This window comes from Protopterus annectens, chromosome 12.part0 (assembly GCF_019279795.1).
Source record: "Protopterus annectens isolate FY-2018-M chromosome 12.part0, PAN1.0, whole genome shotgun sequence".
NCBI classification, from domain to species: Eukaryota; Metazoa; Chordata; order Ceratodontiformes; family Protopteridae; genus Protopterus; species Protopterus annectens.
In genome coordinates, this window is record NC_056746.1 from 556,016,675 (window position 1) to 556,040,002 (window position 23,328).

The window sequence follows — 23,328 nt, forward strand, 5'->3', positions numbered from 1 at the left end:
TAGATATATATATATATATATATATATATATATATATATATATATATATATATATATATATATATATATATATATGTATGTATAAATGCACAACTCTTGGAGGCACTGCTCGAGTCCATGCAACTGTGTTACTTTTTTTTTTTTTTTTTAGCGCTTTCGTCCCACTTTAATTACCAGGAACGTCATCAGAAAACTTTGCATTACACATCCTTTAGTTTAAATACAAATTAAATTCTAAACCATCCAATCACAATAGTTAATGACATCATCATTTCTATTAAAAACCTGTCTTTTAAAGTACCTTAATATGCATTCTTTATTTTAACACTGCACAGTTTTATCAATTTACATGCTACATAAAATAGTGCTGACAAATCATAAAATCCTGTATTTTAACATAGTCTTGATGTTAATATGTTCATTTTAACCTGGCTTTTTTGTCAGTCCTTAACAAAATTTGCCACCTTAACTCCATAGTTTCCAGTAACTTATTACACCCATTAGTAAACTTAAGTTCTTCTATATGTTCCCAAACCGAAAAATGAAAATTTCTAAACCCATCACATATTAAACTATGTTTACTAAATGCATTTAACCTATCTTTGTCGTTAATGGCTTTCAAATGTTCACGAATCCTAATTTTAAGGGAACTCACACTTTTGCCTATATAAAAATGGTGGCAAGTACTGCACACACTAATATAAAAAATATTTAAAAACAATATCAGCATTTTCTGCCCTACCTAGCTCTTTCTATCACCTCAGTTTCTTTGCATTTGTAAACACTAATCATGTGGTTTATTTTATATATATATATATATATATATATATATATATATATATATATATATATATATACATGCCAACTCACTAAAACACCTCTTCAAATGTTCAGAGTTAAACATCTACTAATTTATATGTATGTTTTATACTTAAATAGCTGCCTGAACTTTCATATGAATATAATTTAATGGGCAAATGTATGTGTAATTGTTAATGTGTACTTTTTAAAACTTTTAACATCTGTTTTAGATATGTGTATATATATATATATATATATATATATATATATATATATATATATATATATATATATGGGTCACCTTTAGATGCCCGACAACGCGTTCCACCGACACGGAATCCGACGGGACGAAAACACCGACAAAGCAGATGACCGACAAGGTGAGAACCCGACGGACTCGGTAAGTGTGCGATCGAGTGAGGGATTTAGTGTTAGGGAGCGGACAGGTAAGTGTGCGATAGTGAGGGACTGTGGGTTTAGGGGTGGGTTAAGTGAGTTAGGGTTAGGGTGCAGGTAGGGTGTGTGTGCGATAGTGAGGGACTGTGGGTTTAGGGGTGGGTTAAGTGAGTTAGGGTTAGGGTGCAGGTAGGGTGAGTGTGCGGTAGTGTCGGATCTTGGGGTTACTGGTGGGTAAGTGAGTTAGGGTTAGTGCAGGTAGGGTGAGTGTGCGGTAGTGTCGGATCTTGGGGTTACAGGTGGGTAAGTGAGTTAGGGTTAGGGTGCAGGTAGGGTAAGTGTGCGGTAGTGTCGGACCTTAGGGTTAGGGTTTGGGTTAGGGATAGTGCATATGTTATGTAGTGTACTGTGTTGTTTACGTGTAGTGTGTTGCTGTAATGGTTTTCGGTGTTTTGCGTTGTCGGCATTTTTTGTTGTCGGTCTTTTGGTGTCGGTTATTAGTGTGTCAGCGAAACGAGATTTAGAGGATTTAAAGGTGATCCATATATATATATATATATATTTATTTATGTATGTCTGTATGGATATGTGTATGTGTGTGCATGTATATATCACTGAATGTATGTTTAAAAATGTTGTAATATGCTGGAGCTTTTCTCCTTGGGCCTCCACTGAAAAGGAGTTACACAGGATGGTTGATGCTGACGAAGCTCCCAGATGCAAACTAGCCCCTAGGTATGAGTGTCTGCCCCCCCCTGTTCAGCAAGTGAGACCAAAAGCTCCTTGGCCAACATAAGCCATTTCAATTATGGTGCTCTACACCCTGTGGAGGACTAGTCTTTTGCAATGTCCCATGCCTTGTCCTTTCTATAGAGTATCAGATCAGTAACCCTTCATCATATCTGTTGCTGAGACCTATTTTAGCCACCCATATTATTCTTATCCAGCAGCAGTCCTTCTTAAATAATGAGTGTCTGCAGCACTTTTTCCCAAGAGATGCATACTTCTGTGAATGAGGGCCTACAGTAACAGTTCATTCTTCTTGCTGGTATAGTTTTCCAGGTGTTGACTCTCTTGGGTTAGTCTGCCAGTACCTGTACACCTATACACAAAACTTGTCAGTCAGTCAGGAGGTGTGCATGACATGCTGTGGGATGTACATGCATACATATAACCACAACATCCCATAGTGGTCTCAGTTATCAGCTGCAATTAATGGTATCCTCAGCCTCCCTCACAGAAGTACTGGAGCCATGGGCATAGCCTCTTCCCCTGTATGCACCTGGTTGTCAGCTCCAGTTAGTGATGTACACAATGTGTATCCATTTACTACTGTACGAATTCTCCAACATATGACCCTGAAACATCATACCCTTTGTAGAATGTTTGCAATGTTTTCCCAAGTAAGGATTGCACCCCCCCCCTCCCAGCTATAGACAGGTAATACAGTGTCATGTCAATGTAATGGGTTCCCAGTTACACATACACCATGATATCTGCCTCACTGTGATTGACTTGCTAAAATCCACCACAGAGTTTGTTGTTCTTGCTGCAATACCTTACCAGGTTGGACTCCTTCTTTGACTCTGAATCTTTACTGAAATTCCTCTATTTCTCAGCCTTATATTTGTAAGCACTGGGGTACAAAACAGCACTGATGCTTTTTATAATGCTAAAAAGAACCACTTGGCATGGTGGCTATGCTAGCAAAGCCTGTTATTGCCACTGACTATAAATCATTACAGGAGCACAATATGTTACCCAAGCATATTGGTCTTATTCTTGCATGTTGTGCTGACAGCAGTATGTGTGGCCAGCATAGCATGCTCATGCTTGCAGCATGTTTACGTACAGAGAGCCATTGTACAACACTGAGGCCATGTCATAATGGTGCAGTGCACTGCTGTGTTATGTGACATATGATTCACAACTGGTCATACTTGCAAACAGAGCTGTAGTTTTGCTCCACAAGCGGATTGGAATGAGTTGTCTTGGCTACTTCAAGCATTGTGAAATAAGTTTCCAGCGTGGTATGCCAGTGAGAGCAGGAATTTCCTGATATTCCTGCCTTGGAACTTTAAGAAGCACATGACAGGTAATTATTATCAATAACTGTGGAAGGTGGATGTCTGGCATAAGCTTGCTGGGATGGTGAGCAGTACTAGCATAGGTACAATAACCTGTAGTGCCATTACCCTGACTTGCTTCTTCAGAGAGAGGCACAGGTTCAGAACAGGGAGTCAGATACTTACTGCAGGTATTTATTTTCAGTACCATTGTCTTCCTTAACTGTTGTGCATTTATACTTATGAGCACATACTTTATATTCGGTCGGTTGGAGGACAGTAGCTGAATATGGCTGGGTGTCACAAAAAGTAGGAGCACCTCTCTCAGAAGAAGGATGTGTATAATATCTGTGCAAGTCTTCTGTTTAACTGTAACATATGTTACAGCATATGTGTGTGCAGTTATTTTTTTCCCTGACATAATCCTTCTACATGTCTTCTTGTGGAAAGGAGGATGTGAGGCCACAGTGTGCTCAGGCTGCATTAACTAATACATCTGGTGCTGGGTCAGCCCTGGCTACCAGGTCTGCTTTTTGGGAGGGGGCAGTATTCTCCCTGAAGGAGATGATCTGGAAGAGTCATTGGTGCCCTCTGAATCTGCTTCTTGGGGGAGGGACAATTCTCCTCTTCTAAAAATGAACTGAAGGGACTGCTGAAAACAGGATGTCCACCTCATAAATGTGGAGTACCTTCTGACATGGCTAGCAAAATACTATGATTTTCTGTCTCTACCCATCGGGCCACAAGGGGAAGCAACCAGCCCATAACATTGGTCATCTAGATGACCTGCCATCCAGTCTTGCAAGAACCCCACCTTATCCCCATCATGGTGTTTAACTTCCATTTTGCATCCTTCCCCATTATTTGTTCATTTTTCAACCCTCAACATCACCATTTGTCCAACTTTTCTATGTCTATGTTCCTTCACTGTCCTCCCTCCTTTTGTAAGTATACCCCTTCCCCTGTCTGCCACTTCAACCTGCCTTTCTTCCTATGTTTCATCCACAACATTCCCTCATTACATTCCATACCTACCCTTCTTTTGTAAATCTTACAAATGGGGCTCCTTCCCTACAGGCAAAAAAATACCCTTCCTTCCTTTGCCTTTCACTTTATGCTTACTCCTGTGAATTTACATCTACTTGCTGTTCTCGCCTTACGTACTTTCTTATCTTCTCCCATGTATATGATGGACAGGGCTGGCATTACTGTGCATACTCACATCAATGTATCTGGTGGCTGCTGCTCTGCCTTTCTTATATTGATGTAGCAGTAGTATGTGATACTACATTGTGCAAGTTGGTGAATACTGTTTTGTCATCATTGGCCTGCCATAGCTGTGATGTCTGTCATGTTGGACAATCACTCTAATAGGTTCATATGTTCATAGTTGTTTACTAGGCTAATGACCACAATGGCCTTTTTAAGCCAAGCCATGCAACCCAAATATCTGACAAGTTCTGATACCCTTGATAAGTGTAAGCATGTGCCTGGGAGATGAACCATTTACAGGTTGCCTGTGGCCATTAGAGAAGAGACATAGGTGACAAGCCAGGGATGAATTTCCTGTTCCCCATCCAATTGTCCAAGTTACACTCGAATTGGACTAGGGAAGAACTCTACTTCACATTGATGGGGAGTCTGTTTCAGAGATGGGGTAATCTCTGGGATACATACCTGTCTCTCCAGCAGGTCCAATTTATATCACAGGCAAGGTTTAAGTCTTTAGAATGGGTAATCCTAGTGCTCTTTGTTTTGCTCATATGCAGGAGGTCCATCAGAGTAGGTATGACAATGTCCTGTATACCAGAAATAGATCTCCCCTCAAAAGCCTGTAGGAGACAAAATACAGGGATAGCACCTCAAGGAAGTCTGTACAGGACATTTTACTTACGCCCTGTATTCTTTTAGTGAGGAACCTCTGTGGATGTTCCATTTGTTGGATATGCCTGGTTAAGTACATATGAAAGGGGGCATTGTACTCAATGATATGTCTATGTGGAATAATGATTTCCTTGGACCTAGATGCCATACCTTTGTCTATAAGTTGCGCAGCATAGAGTGATTCCCTCACTATTATAGACACTTGGTGGTCAAAGGATACATTAGTGTCTATGTGTGTCCCCAAGTCCCTGACTATTGAGTCAGCTAGCTCTAAGGGGTGTGTTGTCAATATGATAGCTGCCAGGGGTGGATGACTTCTTGGAGGATAACATTATGCATTCCTTGGCATTTAGTTTTAGTCCATGGCTCTGATACCAGTTGTTTATCTGTGTCAGCCCTTCTGGGAGAACATTTCTGTCAGTGTGGGATTCAATGACAGCTTCTAATTTGCAATCATCTGCAAATGTAGTCAGCCAGAGACCATTGACATTGTCCTTGACTTCAGAGTAGTAAATGCCAAAAAGGAATGGTCCAAGGACTGATCCATGAGGGACTCCACTTGTTACTGGCCTCTTTGTAGGGGTGGAATGGAGATCTTCTCCTACTGTACAGCAGCCTACTACTGTTTGTGCCATTATTGCTGCACCTCTATTTTTTATCTAGTCTTTTGCTCTATATATGAGTTCTGTTCAGTGCTTAATATGTCCTATTAACTGTTAGCTGTTTTGCACAGTGACCTCCCCTGGGCAGCGCTTGCATATGAATAGCATCCATTTTATTTTAAACATACTCTGATGAAATCTTTACTGCCTCCACATAATACACAGATTTTATTTTTAGCTCTGCATTGTGCCTTTTCACATCTGCAACTACAACATTTACACAGGCTGAGATTTATAAATATGTATATATATTTATGTGTATGTATTAGTTTTAGTTTTAATTTTCACATATTTTTCACACACAGTCTCAAATAAGTCAATCTTCTCTGAAATGCTTCTGAGTTTTACATTAGACAATTCACTCAATAAAAGTGCACCTGTTGCTTTTTCCAAACATTAAATCACCTTCTCTTAATACTCTGCCCCTTAAGTGATCATTTCTGATGCCACAAGCTAATGTAGTTCTTAAACTACTCACAATGTTTACTAAATTCACAGTCTTCCACTCAGTGCTTTAACTCAATGAAATATGCATCTATCTTCTTCTGGGTCCTTGATTTCTCATCAGAAATAAGTGTCTGTCATATAAGGTAGATTATATGCCCAAAATGTGCTTTTTAATAATGCAAGTTTGTATTTTTCCTCTTTAGAAGAAACAACTGTTTAAATATTGCAATGCCTTCTTTTCTTGCCACATAACGAATCAGAGCACATTGGATTTGCTCTGGTTTGTACCACAAGGTCAGTCAGGAAGACAAAGTTCAGATAGTTAAATATAGGATTTTCTGTTTTCTGGGAGGTCTTCTGCAACTTCAGAGATATTAGTGTTTTAAGGTCATCACTTAAAGCCAAAAAATGAAGATGTTTGTGGACAATTATACTGGTGGTCCAGTAGAGTACAAATCAAGTGTATTCACATGAGAATGATATATGGAAGGAGTGTGCTATTTTTAGGTATTTCATTGCTATTTAAAATAATGAGACAAAAACAGAGTTCATTCAGCATAAAGCTTACTTCTTCAAGTCCTTGGCCATCTTCCCCTCAACAAATGTGCAAATAAGATGCATCAGTTTAAGTAACAGGAAGACCAAAAACAAGCTGAAAAAAGTCTAAAACTCAAGTCTCTCAATTGCTTTAGATTCTGAAACTATGTCAGATTTCAAAAGAGGCAATTTTATTAGCAGTTCAGAATAGCATTTGATTGCACATAATAAATGAATACATACAGGCACAGAACAAACAGAGACGAGATATTTCCTCCTTAAGATTTTATTCCAAATTGAAGACCACAGACTGTTTAAATGACATACACACCAAACTGTTTTATATTATTCATAGGTTCATAGGTTTATAGGTAGGTACTAGGCTATCGGCCCTAGGGCCCATACAAGCCTAGCCAAAAAATGTACCCTGGCTTTCGCCACCCAAGAAAATTATTTTCCTGTGCCCCTGTCGAGCAGAGCCATGGAAGTGATCCCCAGGGTGAATTTCCCATTGCCCATCCAATCAAGATTTTTCTTGAAGAGTGCTAATGAGGAGCTCTGTTTGACATAGATAGGTAGTCTGTTCCAGAGTATGGGAAGTCTCTGGGACAGGAATCTATCCCTCCAGCATGTTCTGTTTATTGTGGTGACAAGGTTAAGGTCCCTAGAGCATGTAGATCAGAGGGATTGGGATTTCTTTAAGTAGAGCATGTCCAACAGCTCTGGGTTTGACATAGCTTTGTATGTTAGGCAGAGATCGCCCCTGAGTAGGCGATATGCGATGGAGTAAAGCTGTAGTTTTTTGAGACGGTCTGCATAGGGCATCTGTTTGAGGCCAGTAATCCTCCTTGTGAGGTATTTCTGTGGTCTTTCCAGTTGTTGTAGATGTCTTGTGAGGTACATACCAAAAGGGGCATTGTACTCTATAATGGGTCTAATGAGTGATGAGTAGAGGGGAACAATGACCTCTTTTTTCTGGATGAGAATCCTATTGTGATGAGATGAGCCACGTAGAAGGATTTCCTGACCACTGTGGCGATGTGATTATCAAAGGAGAGACTACTGTCCACCTGTGTCCCAAGGTCTCTTATCACATTTTCAGCATTAAGTAGACTACCAGCTATGTGGTAGTTCATGGGTACAGAGTTTTTACCAAAGGGGATGACAATACACTTTTTGGCATTGAGCTTCAGGCCATGGCTTTAAAGCTATAATATATCATATACCTAGTATGTGGCACCAACCTAGTGGATAAACTGAACATACTATTTTACTGACAGCAAACACCATTGTTCTTACAGCCAGACCAATAAGTGCTTTATTGCTGCTGTGTAGATTCTTAAATTCTATCAGTTCTTGATGCTAGGACTACTTTAGAAAGGTGTTCATTTCACTCTCCATGAAAATAACTTCTAATTACCACTGAGCCTTCTGCAGTATATAACACTTTTACCCACCAAGTAGTGTTATAATAACTGATTTATTAACATTTGATTAAAACATTCTTTAGAGTCTCCTTTCTGATTTTCTGCTGTTTTAAAAGTGTTTTTAGTGTCTCACTGCTATTTTTTCTGCTGTGTTAAACATTTTATAGTGGTTCCTGCTGAAACTAGGGTAGCTGGTAGCTGTACCATAATCCAGATACAGGTTTGCTGCATCTGGATCTGTTTCTAGTAGCTGTTTCTTCTGAGCACATTTTCCAGGCCATTTTGGATTGGAAGGGGCCTTTCTACACTCTAGTGAGAGGATTGTGCTGATTGGAACCTCTTATGGTAAAGGGGGTTGGTGTAGGACTTGGAATAAGCATCCTCATTTGTCCTTTTGAACCTTTCTAATTTTTTTCAAATATTTAGCTTCTGGTATTTAAGCCCTGCAAACCAACAGGTGCCATTTTTAAAATAGGTAGTTCTCTCCAGCTGGCCTCATGGTGTGTTTGTCCACTTGCTCCCTAAATTGATGTGCATTCCCAGCATTTGCGACACTGCTACAGCTCCTTTTACTGCACAAAAATCCAACTCTGTGAAACCTAAAAGATATCTATCAGGAGTTTATGGTGCCCTGAAGACCCAAACACTATTATATCCCTAAAGTGCTATGCATTCCCAGCATTTGCAACACTGCTACAGCTCCTTTTACTGCGCAAAAATTCAACTCTGTGAAACCTAAATGATATTGGGAGTTTATGCTGCCATGAAGAACCAAACACTATTATATCCCTAATTTGCTGTGCATTCCCAGCATTCCTGACACTGCTACAGCTCCTTTTACTGCACAGAAATCCAGCTCTGTGAAACCTAAAATATATTGGGAGTTTATACTGCTCTGAAAAACCAAACACTATTATATGTATGCTTCACCACATAACGGTTATTTTGACAGCTGTATTTTATGATCATCCATAACTTGCTAAATACAAGTGCCTGAGGCAGTAGCAGGGATTTGTTTATTCTATTTCTTCCTCCTCCAATATTATTACATTAGCTTGCACATGCTACTGGATTATAGTTTTTTCTCTAGTCCCTATAGTAATTTGATTGATCACCAGACATCTTTTACATTTTATATCTTCCCTATAAATTCTCTTCCCAACTTAAATACATTTTGTTTCACTATTTCCATTGTTCTATTTAACCATAGTCATCTTACTATATACATTTATTTAGGCTCCCAGCTGCCCATACGAAGGTAGTCTCACTAATATCTACAATAACAAGTGTTATAGCTTAATGGACAAATGAATTTACTACTAAGCAGCCAATAGTTCAGAGCAATTGCTGGTTTTTACTTGCACATACCTGGAATTTGTCTCTTGCTGCTCCATTTGCCCGTCATTACACTCAGGCTAATTTTGCTCCCCTATTCTACCCCCATTCCCAACCACCCCCAGGCTTCTGACCTTTATACCTAACTATCCACTCCCCTAAGCCTCACTCTCACACCAACCTCATTTTTATACAGCCACTCCTATGCTCACTCTCTTCAAACCACATCACCATCTACCTTCACTCCATATCACCTTATTCACACAATACGCAAATTGTTCAATCACTTCAAGCTAATACCCCCACCTAATCCCCCCACTCTAACCACAACCTACATAAAGTATAGCCACACCTAAATCCCTACTCACTCCTGTAAAGATACCTAGTAAAAATTCACAATACATCAACACTTTGTCGGAACAAAATGTGGCCCCTAAACTTTACATTAATAACAAGCCTTGCCATCACCTCACACTTAATCTCCTACCATTACACTAGCAACTCAAAATTTCAGACTAAATCTCCTACCTGCCCTACCCATTCACAAGACAAACCAGCCTTCTCTCTACAACATCTCAAATCTTGACTTTGCTACATTCAAAGTAACCTCACACCAACCAAACAACAGTTCCTCAAAATATAACGCATCTATAATCAAATGCCTAAAACTATAATCCAAATAGCATCCCAAATCATACTTAGTGGAGACATATACCCAAACAATGGCCCTACAAACAATAACAACTCCCTGCTACCAAACTAATAACATTCTAACATTCCCAAGGAAATCAACAGATCTCCTTATACTAAACATAAACATAAGAAGCATACTGAACAAAATCCCAGAGCTACATTCTACCCTGGCCCTCTACTCCCCAATATAGTCCTTCTGACAGATACCTGGCTAAAACACTAAACAATAATAATGAATTTGTTCCACCTGGTTACAATGTTCTTAGACAAGACAGAATATCAAAAAGAGGTGGAGGCTTTGCTGTCCTCTTCAAGAACAACCTGCCTATTGAAATGTTAGTCAACAAACAACAAGTTCAATAATGCAGAAACGATATTCACTAAGCTGAAAATCTACTAAAAACACTTACAACACGTACCTATATGCCTCCCTGACAATAACATTAATACAGTAGAATCCATTCTAGACTGGGCATCCCAAAAATTTCACCACAAAGCAATCATTCAAGGTGACATTAATATCAACTGGTCATCCTGTAACCCACTCCACTCCACTTGTGACAAAATGAGGTACTACCTGCATAGCTAGCTGGAATTTTGTAAATAATTATAAGTCATTTGTGAATATCAAACTAATTTATATCAGATGCTTGTGTTACCAATGTATTAGAACTGTATGTCATGTGTATATCAAACTGCTCTGTACAGATGTTTGCGTTGAAAAGGTATCTGTAAAGTGCTTGTGCTTAAAATGTATCCACAGTGCACCCTACTGGATGAGAATGGAAATGTGCATGCACTATTGTTACTGTTTGAATGTATATGCTAACAGAGGAAACTGGAGGGTTAACCTCAGTCCATCAAACTTTAGAAAAATATCTGAAATTAAATTACATTATAGGCTAGGCCATAAACAGGCTATCTGACAGGTTTCAAAGCAGCTAGGGGCACAAAGTCTGTGCTAGGAAGCTTTTTGTATGTCTTTTGGGGTGAACTAATTGCTACTTTGTAAGCTTGAAGGAATACAATTGTTTTATGACTTCTAGCACCTGCCAAGGATCTGAGAAAAAGCCCTTGTTTGGGTTTTTTTATAGGTAGATGCTAAATACTGCCAGCTTCCAGCAGTGGGGGGGGGGGGGTTGCATGAGAACTAGACGTCAGATGACCAGAAATGATGTCATTCTGCAAGTTATCCCAGCAGTAATATTTTAGATATTATTTTGAGAAGTCTCTCAGTGAGACAGGGCATCCTGCATTCTGTCCTAGACCTGACAACAACAAGAAGAACCATTCACCACATCTGACTTCATCTATTAGTAAGTTTTTAGGGTATAGTATCTCTCTTAGATATATTCAGGAATATAGAAAAGCTTAGTTTAGGTTTTGTTTTTCTTTATTTGCATGAGCCTGTACTGCAATGTTATCTTAAATATTTTCTGTGGTTTTGAACTCTGATGTCACTGTGAATATATATTTAGTATTGTTTTGTTCTTTTATTGTTTATTATTGAATATATTTAAACCTTTCATTGTGGCTGATCTGTGTAGAGATATTTTAAGCTTTAAGAGTACTTGCATATTTATTTGGTGACACTGTGGGGGCCACTCCTAACAGCCTTGCTTTTGGTCAAACTACCATTTGTATTAGTATTGATACTGCACAGTAAGATAGGACACCCTTTGTTAAGGGCCCAAAGTAGCTGATAAGGAGTGACTGGTGACAGTGGTAACTACCTTATAGTCTGAACAGAAGGAGCATAGCTAGTAAACCTGTGCCAGCCTTTCCCAGGTGTGTGTGTGTGTGTGTGTGTGTGTGTGTGTGTGTGTGTGTGTGTGTGTGTGTGTGTGTGTGTGTGTGTGTGTGCGCGCGTGTGTGTGTGTGTGTGTGTGTGTGTGTGTGTGTGTGTGTGTGTGTGTGTGTGTGTGTGTGTGTGTGCGTGTGTGCGTAAATCAAACCTCAAAGAGTGAGTGTGGACGATACTTGGGCAGGGACATGAAGCACTGGTTGGACAGACAGGGTGCTGGAGGTCTTGGCTTGTTCACTCAGCTGAGAGTTCAACTCTATAGTTGTGCCAGTGGGAAGTCTTATTGGTGATCTGGAAAAAGAGGGAGAGGTCAGCCAAGGACTGACTGTGGTCTTTGTGTACTCTTAAGGGAAATTAAACTTGATGCAGAGAGCTGAAAATACTGTGTATATACATGTTACCCTCCCAGTGAACATACCCCACTGTTGCCAGTGGTGAGGATTGAGGCGCCTTCATTTCTGGTTGGCAGTGGTGGGTCATCACATATTAATTCCTCTTCTCCCCTTTGAAGACTCAAGCTAGTTTTTCAAGAAATGTTGCTTGAGAGGGATAAGACTATCTGGAAATACATTACCCCATTTCCTGTCTTGAGATCCCATCTGCATTAGCTTTGCTGACCCCACTTTGGTGTTGCACTGTCATATCATATACCTGCAACCCTAGGATCCACCTTAGTAGCTTGGCATTTTGCTGGCTGGCTCAATGTAGCCATGTTAAGGGATTGTGGCCTGTAACTACAGTGAATTTCCTTTCATACAGATAAGGCTGAAGTTTCTGCAGTGCCCAAACTATGGCTAGACATTCCTTTTCTACAGTTGGATAGCATTCCTCCCTGGGTTGGAGTGTATGGCTGAGATATACCACTGGGTGGTCTTCTCTCTCTGGCTGAGTACAGCTCCCACTCCATGGTTTGAGGCATCCACACATTCTTTGCTATAATCTGGACTGGCTAACACAAGACGTCCACCCCCATAGCTCCTTTAAGCTTCTGGAATGCCTCCTCACATGCAGGGGTCCACACTACCTTATATGGCCTGTTTTTCTTTGTCAGGTCTGTGAGGAGAGCAGCTATGGTACTTTAATTGGGGACAAACTTTCTGTAGTACCCTGTTGTCCCTAAGAATGTCCTTACCTGCATTTTAGTAACAGGTGCAGGCCATGCCTGAATGTCTCCCACTTTGGCAGGTTCTGGCCTGATCTTACCACTCCACACTCTATGTCCCAGGTAGGATACCTCTGCCATATCCACCTGAAACTTACTGGGCTTAATGGTCATTACTGCCATATGTAGTCTGCCCAGCACCTCCCTGACTTGCTGAAGGTGCACTTGCCAGGAATGGCTATAGATGGCAATATCATCCAGGTTAGCAAGGGCAAAATATCCTGCTTCTGCTCCTGCATCTACAAGCCTCTGGAAAGTCACTGGGGCATTTTTCATCCCAAAGGGTATCCTCGTGAACTCATACAAGCTGAAAGGACTCACAAAGGCTGACCTCTCTCTAGTACTGGGAGTTAAGGGCATATTCCAGTAGTCCTTTGTAAGATCAATAGTGGTAAGATACTTAGCCCCAACCAGCTGCTATAGGGGTTCATCTGTCCTAGGCATGGGGTAAGCATCTGACTCTGTGTGACTATTTAGTTTCCTGTAGTCCATACAAAACCTGGTGTTGCCATCTTTCTTTGGTACCAGCACCACTGGGGAGGCCCAGGGACTGATGGACTCCTGAATTACCCCCAGTTCCAACATTTCTTGTATCTCCTCCCTCAGAGTCTGTTTGACTCTCTCAGGTACCATATAAGGGGAATGCTTGACAGGCCTTTGGGATCCTGTATCCACACAGTGCTGCACCAGGACATCCTGGTTTCTGAATGAACATGCCCCCAGACTCTTGTACCACTGCTCGGATTTCTTGAACCGGGGTAGGGGACAGCTGCTAGGACATTGCTACCCCTTCCATTGAGGTGTCAGTCCAAGCCTGACTGAAGAGATCGATCACCAGTTCCCCCTAGGACTCCTCCTGCCATCCACTGCAAATACTCAGCACAAGGGCCTCTCTATCATGGTAAGGTTTCCTCATGTTAACATGGTACAGTTTGTGCCCCTGCCTCCTGCCTAACAGTTCAACCATGTAGTTAATATCACTGACCTTCCTCACCACTTTCAAGGGTCCCTTCCAAGCTGCCTGCACCTCATTGTGTCTGACAGAATGAGAATCATAACCTGCTGCCCCACAGCATACGCTCTGGCTCAAGCTTTCCTGTCATACCTGACCTTTTTCTGCTGTTGTGCTCCTGCCAGGTTCTCCTGGGCCACGCCCACAATTTCTGTGAGCCTTGTTCTGAGTTTTAGGACATATGCCACATCAGACTCCTTGTGGGATTCATACCCCCTCTCCCACTCATTGCAAATCAAATCTAGAAGTCCCCTCACCCTATGCCCATACCGCAATTGAAAGGATGAAAAATCTGTGAATTCCTGGAGCACCTATCTGTAAACAAACAATCAATGGGGCAAATATTTGTCCCACTCACTCTTAAACTAGTTTGCAAATGCCTATAGCATGTTTTTTAGTGTAGAGTTTAACCTCTCCACCAGACCATTAGTCTGGGGGTGGATGGGGGTGGTTTTTAGGTGCTTCACCCCACAGTGCTTCCACAAACAAGCCAGCAGGTCTGAGATGAAATTAGCAGCTCTGTCAGTCAATATTTCTTTTGGGAAGCCTACCCTGCTGAAAATCTCTAACAAAGCATTTGTCACATTTTCTGCCTCGATAGAGGACAGAGCCACTGCCTCAGGATATCTGGTAGCATGATCTACTACCGCCAAAATATACTTCTTCCCTGTTGAACTTGGGGTACTCAGAGACCCCACAATATCCATAGCTACCCTATGAAATGTCTCCTCAATCACAGGCAAAGGCATCAAAGGAGCTTTGACATTGTCTTTTGCCTACTTTTTGGCACTGCTCACAGGTCCTGCAGTGACATGGTATATCCCTGGAAATCCCAGGCCAATAACATCTCTGCATAATATGTCTCTTGATACACTTTATGCCCATATAACCTGCAAAGAGAATATCATGGGCTATGGCTAGAAGTGCCAGACAGTAGGCTGTAGGCACTACCAACTACTGTATTCTCTCACCCCCTAGCCCTCCCTCAGGATCCACTATCTATACAGTAACCCTTTGTCCCAGCATACAAATTCCTCCTTTCCTTTAGAATCAGTTGCCTCCATAGCTACCTCTCTCAAGCCTTGTAATGTAGGGGCTGAGAGCTAAGCCTGCATCAACTCTCTCTTTGTAACCCTTCCCAGCTTCCCTTCCACAGGAAGTCTTGCATCTCCTGACTGTCAGCTTGGGTACTACTTCTCACCTCTGCCTTTGCAGTCACTCTGTTCAAGGGAACATCAATACCCACCAGCAGCTGTGGCTCACTTTCAGTCTCACTGCTACAGGGTAGCTCCCTCTCTGAAGTAACCACCTCACTAGCCCTGGCTTCAAATGTGCAATCTGTCTGGGTCCACCCAGGCTACAAGAGCCAAACGCCGGTCTCCAAGCCTGACTGCATGTCACCGCATGTACACAAGGTACTGCATTGTCAAAATCATTCTCTATCAAGACATCTACAGGGATATCCTCAAACACATCTACTTGTTTGCTTCCTAGTCCACCTTCCCAGTCAAACTGAACCCTAGCCAAAGGTAATTGGAATTGGGTCCTCCTAAAGCCCTGACCGGAGTAGACTGACCAAGCAAGTAGGCTCCTCTTTATCCATTGCAGGCTTCACAATGGTTAGGTCAGAGGCTGTGTCTCTCTCTTAGCAGTGGCCTGTTTCTCATCTACTAAGTGAGGATATAAGCTCTTGTGGTAGTTTGGTGCCCTTGTTGTCTCCAGACAACTTACCACTGGGATTCTCTTATTCCCACTTGCTGGCTCCCCTACCTTTTGTTCCCCATCTTGCCTCCATGGACATATATATGCTACATGGCCCTACTAGTTACATTTAAAACATTTAACCCTTGATCCTGGCCATGTACCTGAACTAATGGCTTCCCCTACTACTGGCGGACTCTGTTGAGGCAGTTTAGGCTGCCCACTATGGGCTCTCTTATACCCCATGTGCAGCACTGGGTATACCTTTCCTTTGCAGTGATGCCCTGCTTGCTAGGTATAGTTCTCCCTTTTTCCCCAACTCATTTGTGATGTTGCATTCTCTACCTGCCAACCAGATTCTCATGTCCTCAGACAAAGTGCTAAGGGCTTGCTCCCTTGCCAAAAGGACTGCCAGCAGTTCAAAAGGAGTGACCCAATACCTACTCATTCACATATGAAGATAAGTGCTTAACTCAGCAATGTAATCACACACACTTTCATCTGCCTTGCGTCTATGCTCACAAAACTTGTTTTCTGTAAACTTCAGGTGTTAACTTAAAACACTCTAATAAACTATTTTTTTAACAGTACTATAATTGAAGCAATCAGTATCAGACAATTTCGAAACAGCAGTTAGAGTTTTACCATGGAGTAAGGGGGTCATGAACCATACCCAGAGCCCTCAGTCAGCATTCTACTGCTTACATACCCTTTCAAACATATGAATAAAACTATCAAAATTATCACCCTCTGTAAATTGTGGAAGATGTTTACTATAGCAATAACCCACGCCTGGGTGTGGGTAATGCTGGATTTACCCACGGTCGGCGTGGTTTGGTCCCGAGGCCCGAGGGACAAACAAAGACAACCGTGGGTAAATCCAGCATTACCACACCCAGAAGTGGTTATTATTATACAATGACATTATTTAAGAAAAGAAATAATTACTTTTCTTAAATAATGGCATTGTATAATGCCTCTTTCCTGCCCTTCCGCAGCTGTCTGGTGTTCCGGCAGTTCTGATGTACTGCGCATGCCTCGCAGTTCATCAGAGCTGTGGGCAAAAGCAACGGAGAACGCAAGATCTCCATTGCTTTTACTGTCTCGCTATGTTAAATGGGTTTAACATGGCGAGACAGCTTAAAATAAGCAACGGAGATCTCCGTTGCTTATTTTAAAGCTGTCTCGCTATGTTAAACTCATTTAACATAGCGAAGGTTTAAAGCAACGGAGATCGCAAGATCTCCGTTGCTTTACTGTGTCGCTATGTTAAAGGAGTTTAACATAGCGAGACAGCTTTAAAAAAGCAACGGAGATCTCTGTTGCTTTTTTTAAATCTGTGTCGCTATGTTAAACTCTTTTAACATAGCGAGACAGTGTTTTATACTAACGGAAACAGTCCGGGCGACCGGACCTTTTTCCGTTAGTATATTGAGGGATTTACAATGGGCACGCTGGTTGGGCTGGCCAATCAGCGTGCACGTTTTAGAGTAGGCATTGTATAATGACCATTATTGCTTCTGGGGTTCAGTTATTCCCTTCCCCATTACCTCTATGACCCTGCTGAGGAGTCAGCATCTCCAATGCTGCCTGTACATCTAATTTTCTTCAGCCTCTAAACATCTCAGTCTCAATTTTTTTTCAGCCTCCAAATGCTGCAGTCTGTCTGCTGATTCTATTTCCAAAAGTATGGCCTCCAGTTCAAGTCTCTAACTCCTGATGGATTTTAAGTCCTCTTAGGAAAAGTTGAACTGTCCATTTTCTGAGAGCTGTACATCCTCAAGGTCAGTCCGGTTGTCTTCCTGGTTGCTGGTCTTTGATGCAGCTGTGACTAAGGCTGCAATCATTTCTGCTTTAGTCAGTTTGGCATGGTCCAGTCCTTTGGCTTGGCACATCGCAGCCAACTGGCTCCTTGTCAGCTTATTCTCCCTAACTAACTAAGCTAACAAAAAATAAATTAAACTATTGTGATATGAAACTCTGAATGTCTACCATGTGGCTGCTTGAGAATACAAGCACATTTGTTAGTGATCACTGTTTACAGGCTAGAGAAGTTCACTATCCACACCACTAAATCCCAGTATGTGATGTGGTGATCCCACCAGTGCTGGCCAATTAATATGTGAGAAACCACCATTGCCAATGCCAGCCAGTAATCAAGAAGCCTCAATCCTCACCACAGGCAACAGTGGGGGACATTCACTGGGAGGATAACAGGTACACACTCAGTATTTACAGATGCAGCTCTCTGCATCAAGTGTAATTTCCCTTAAGAGCACACAAAGACCACAGTCAGTCCATGGCTGGTTTCCCCCTCTTTCTCCAGATCACCAATAAGACTCCCCACTGCTACAGCTATAAAGTTGAGATCTCAACTGTGTGACCAAGCCAAGACTTCCAGCACCCTCTCTGTCCAACCAGTGCTTCATGTCCCTAAGCCCAAGCAGCTGACACATACACACACTCTTTGAGGTTTACTTTACACACACACATACACACACACACACACACACACACACACACACACACACACACACACACACACACAGCTGGGAAAGGCTGGCACAGGTTTACTGGCTATGCCCGCTTCTGCCCAGACTATAAGGTAGTTACCATTACCACCATATCTCATTATCAGCTACTTTAGGGCCCTTAACAAAGGGTGTCCAATCTTACTGTGTAATATTAATACTAATGCAAATGGTAGTTTGACCAAGAGCAAGGCTATTATGAGTGGTCCTCACAGTGTCACCAAATAAATATGCAAATACTCTCAAAACTTAAATATTACTAGACAGATCAGCCACAATGAAAGGTTTAAATATATTTAATAATAAATAATAAAAGAACAAGACAATACTAAACATATATTCACAGTGACATCAGAGTTCAAAACCACAGGAAATATTTAAAATAACATTCTAGTATAGGCTCACACAAACAAAGTAAAAGAAAATCTAAACTAAGCTTTGCTATATTCCTGAGTATATCTAAGAGAGTTACTATAGCCTAAAAACTTACTAACAGAGCAAGGAAGATGTGGTGAATGGTTCTTCTTCTTGTCAGGTCCATACCAGAATGCCCTGTCTCACTCAGAGGCTTCTCAAAATAATATCTAAAATATTACTGCTGGGATAGCTTGCAGATTGATAACATTCCTGGTTATCTGATGTCTAGTTCTCATGCAACCCCCCACTGCTGGAAGCTGGCAATATTTAACATCTACCTATAAAAATATCCAGATAAGGGCTTTTGCTCAGATCTTTGGCAGGCGCTAGAAGTCATAAAACAGTTGCATTCCTTCATGCTTCCAAAGTAGCAGTTAGTTCACCCCAAAAGACAATATGGAAAGCTTTCTAGTACAGACTTTGTGTCTCTAGCTGCATTGAGATCTGTCAGATAGCGTCTTTATGGCCTAGCCTATAAAGTAATTTAATATCAGGTATTTTTCTAAAGTTTGCTAGACTGAGGTTAACCCTCTGGTTTCTTCTGTTAACATTTACATAAATATTACATTACATATACATTTACATTTAAACAGTAACAATAGTGCATGTACATTTCTGTTCTCTTCCAGTAGAGCACACTGTGAATACATTTTAAACACAAGTACTTTACAAATACTCATTCAACACAAACATTTGTAGAGAGCAGTTTGACATACACATGATATACACATGGAATAAAGTTCTAATACATTTGTAGTACAAGCATCTTATATAAATTAAACAAGCAGAAAAAAGGAGGCTAGCACCAAACAAGTACTCACTAAATCCTGAGTGCTTTGAACTGTTTTGGATCTATTTTTTGTGTTCCAGTCGGTATAGTGACATTAAATCTATTTTCCAGCAAGGTCTGTGTTGCCTTTCTCCTCTGGTGCTTGTGGATCTTATATAAATTAGTTTGATATTCACAAATGACATATAATTATGTACAAAATTCCAAAAAGCTGTGCTGGCAGTACCTTTTTTTGTCACACCACTAACCACATTAACCTACATGATTTCATTCAACTAATCAAAACCACAACACGGGTAGATAAAGCATCAAAAAAGGAGTCCATCCTAGACTGGATCATTACTAACAGACCATCTCAATCCTACCTCTCAGGCTCCCTCACATATACCATCAGTGACCACATTCCCACCTTTATAATTAGACACCAACTGAATCCATTAAAATCCTCCACCCTACAACAAATCCAGTACACAAAGAATTTCAAAACCCACAACTTCATGTTTTCACTTAATCAATGCAACTGGAGACCACTCTCATCTCTCCCCTTGGACAGTGTCATAGACTACTTCAATAACACTTTCCTAAGCATTCTAAATCATCTTGCCCCTATGTGAACTACCAGAACTAAATCCAACTATGTCCCCTGGCTGACCAGAGATACCTGTCTACTGCTAAAACAAAGAGATAAAGCATGGGACTCTTGGCATTAAAATAAAACTCAAACTATTAGAAAGGCATACTAGGAACTAAGGAACAAAGCCAAAAAGCAAATTAGGACAGACAAAAGGAACCACTATACATGCATTCAAACCAAACACAAAAATAAGCCACAAAAATTCTGGGTTGCCATTAATAAAATCCTACAACCAGGAAAGACCAGTACTCCACCCCTAACATTGACACCACCACCGATAATATTGCCACCCAATTCAATGAACAGTTCACTAAACCCATCCTAGCACTCACCAATAATGGCTCTCCCACTTCACATTCAAACCTATCTTCCATACCAGTGGACCAAAACATCTTCTGCGTACAGCCTGTCTCAATTAGCACTACATATAAATACCTAAATAGGCTTAAACCCACAACCCTGACAGCCGACAAATTACCTGCAGAATATCTAAAGATTGCAGCTAAAGCCATTTCTTATCCAGTCTCCATGCTCATTAATTGCTCTTTATCAGAACAATGCATTCCTTTTCTGTGGAAAATTTCACATATAATACCACTCCACAAAGGAGGTAACTCTGTGGAACTATCTAATTACTGTCCAATTGCCATTCTATCCCCTTATCTAAAATCCTGAAAACATTTATACATTCCCAAATAATCCACCCTCTCCTCACTAATAAACTGTTAACCAACACCAAGCATGGATTCCACCCCAATCACAGTACTACCACAGCCCTTATTAGTTTTACCAATGTCAAAACAATGGTAACCTAGTATTCCTAGATCTATCCAAAGACTTCAATACTGTCTCCCATCCCAAGCTCCTTTCTGCTCTCTCTGATCTTAATATCAGCCACTCCACACTAGCATGGTTTCAAGACTATCTAACCAACAACCAACAAGCAGTAAAATGGCAAAATTCCTTATCTCCCCTCCTTCCTTCACCCTGGGGGTCCCTCAAGGATCCATTCTTGGACCTCTTCTTTTCAACATATTCACCAACTATTTCCACAAAGCTACCCAGCATGCCACTCTAGTCCAGTACGACAATGACTCCACTCTAATCTGCTCCACCCCATCACTCCCTCAACTCCAGGAATTGACACAAGAGTCCTTTACTGCTGTTGAAACCTGGTAAGCAAACTCTCAGCACTAATACTTAACCCCAATACAACACAGCTAATGATATTATATCCCACTAGAGCCTTAGACCCCATATCACCATTCACAATACTCTCAGCTAATAACACCCCTATCACACCTGTCCAACACACCAAACTTCTAGGGGTTATCATAAATCACAACATGAAATTCCATTTGCACATTGCACAGACAATAAAGAAAGCTCATAAAAAAACCCAGAACCCTATATAGATGCAAAAAGTACCTTACCAATGACAGTAAAGCCACCATTGCAGGAACGCACCCACACTCCTCTATGCCTCTCCCATAGTCATCAACCTAAACAAACCAGACTTTAACAAACTAAACATCTGCTACAATAAAATAGCTAGATTTGCTATTGACTCACCCTTCAGTACACATCACTGCATAGCAATCAAGCAACTATCCTGGCAAGAATTATCCAACCTGCTCACATATAACCAGCTTCCAATAGCCCACCAAATTCTATATTATCCCGATAGAGTTCCTGCTCCTCAAAGTCTACTTAATATCTACTCTAACAAATGCCTATTAAGACCCATCAATAAATCACTGGCTGACATAGGCAAAAGCAACAATAGCTCTGGGGGATCCTTGTTTTTCATTTCTGTTGCAAAAGCATGGAATACCATCCCCATAGATATTAGGACCACTGAAAACAAAAACAATTTCAAAAAACTACTCCGGTCCCATTTACATAGTTATTGGTTATGTAATTGCTCTGACCCTGGGTAGCTTCACTTAATTAGATCATATCATACTTTAACCTTCTATGAAAACTTGCAATAAATCCTTTCTATACTCTTTTTCAATCAGTGTATGTTTACTGTAATAGCTACTGATGAATGTAACCAAATGACTGAACAAAATGTCCTTTCAACTGTATTGTTTATTGTAACACACTGTGCTCCTTATAGTATGTTTAATTTTTGCTCCTTTCTTGGCCTTGAAACTTTAACTTAATGTTTTGACTCTATACTGTACTTTATTAACATGTGTATTGTATTTACTGTATTTGCTGTATTAATGTTTGTGGAGCTTTTCTCCCCAGGCCTCCACTGAAAATGGGATCCATGCCCAAACGGACTTTCCCAGTAAACAAATGCAAAATAAATAAATAAATAAATAAATAAATAATTTGAGCAGGCTTCTGCTTGTTTGTGCCAAGTTGAACTGAGGTGGGCTACCAGCCACAACTGTGAGCTGAGATACCAGACGACTAGAGACTTCTGAGCTTCCAAAAAACATACATTGCCTTTTTTCTACTTATTTATACTACTTACTGCACTTTTTTATTGCCTGCCACCTACTTTAATACTGTATTTATATACTGTGTAATAATCTACACTGTTGTACTGCAATTGTCTGTCTTACTGTGCTTGTTCAATCAGATTTTATTGCTGTTTTCACTGTTTACTAAGCTCTCTTTGCTATTTTCACTGTTTGTTAAGTATTTGCTGGTGTTATTTCACTCTTGCAAAGAAATCTGTTCTGCTTGTTCTGGTTTTCCTGCCAAGCAGTGTTATAATAACTGATTTGTTAGCTGTTAACATTATTTAGAGTCTCCTTGCTAATTTTCTGCTGTTTTAAACATTTTTAGTATCTCACTGCTGTTTTTCTGCTGTGTTAAATATTTTCTAGTGTTTCCCACTGAAACTGTGATAGCTATTAGCTGTAGCAAATTCCAGATACAGATTTTTTGCATCTGGGTCTGTTAGCAGTGGCTGTTTGTTCTGTCCTCGCTTTCCAGGCCATCTTGGATTGGAAGGGGCCTTTCTGCACTCTAATGAGAGGATTGTGCTGATTGGAACCTGTCTGGTGAAG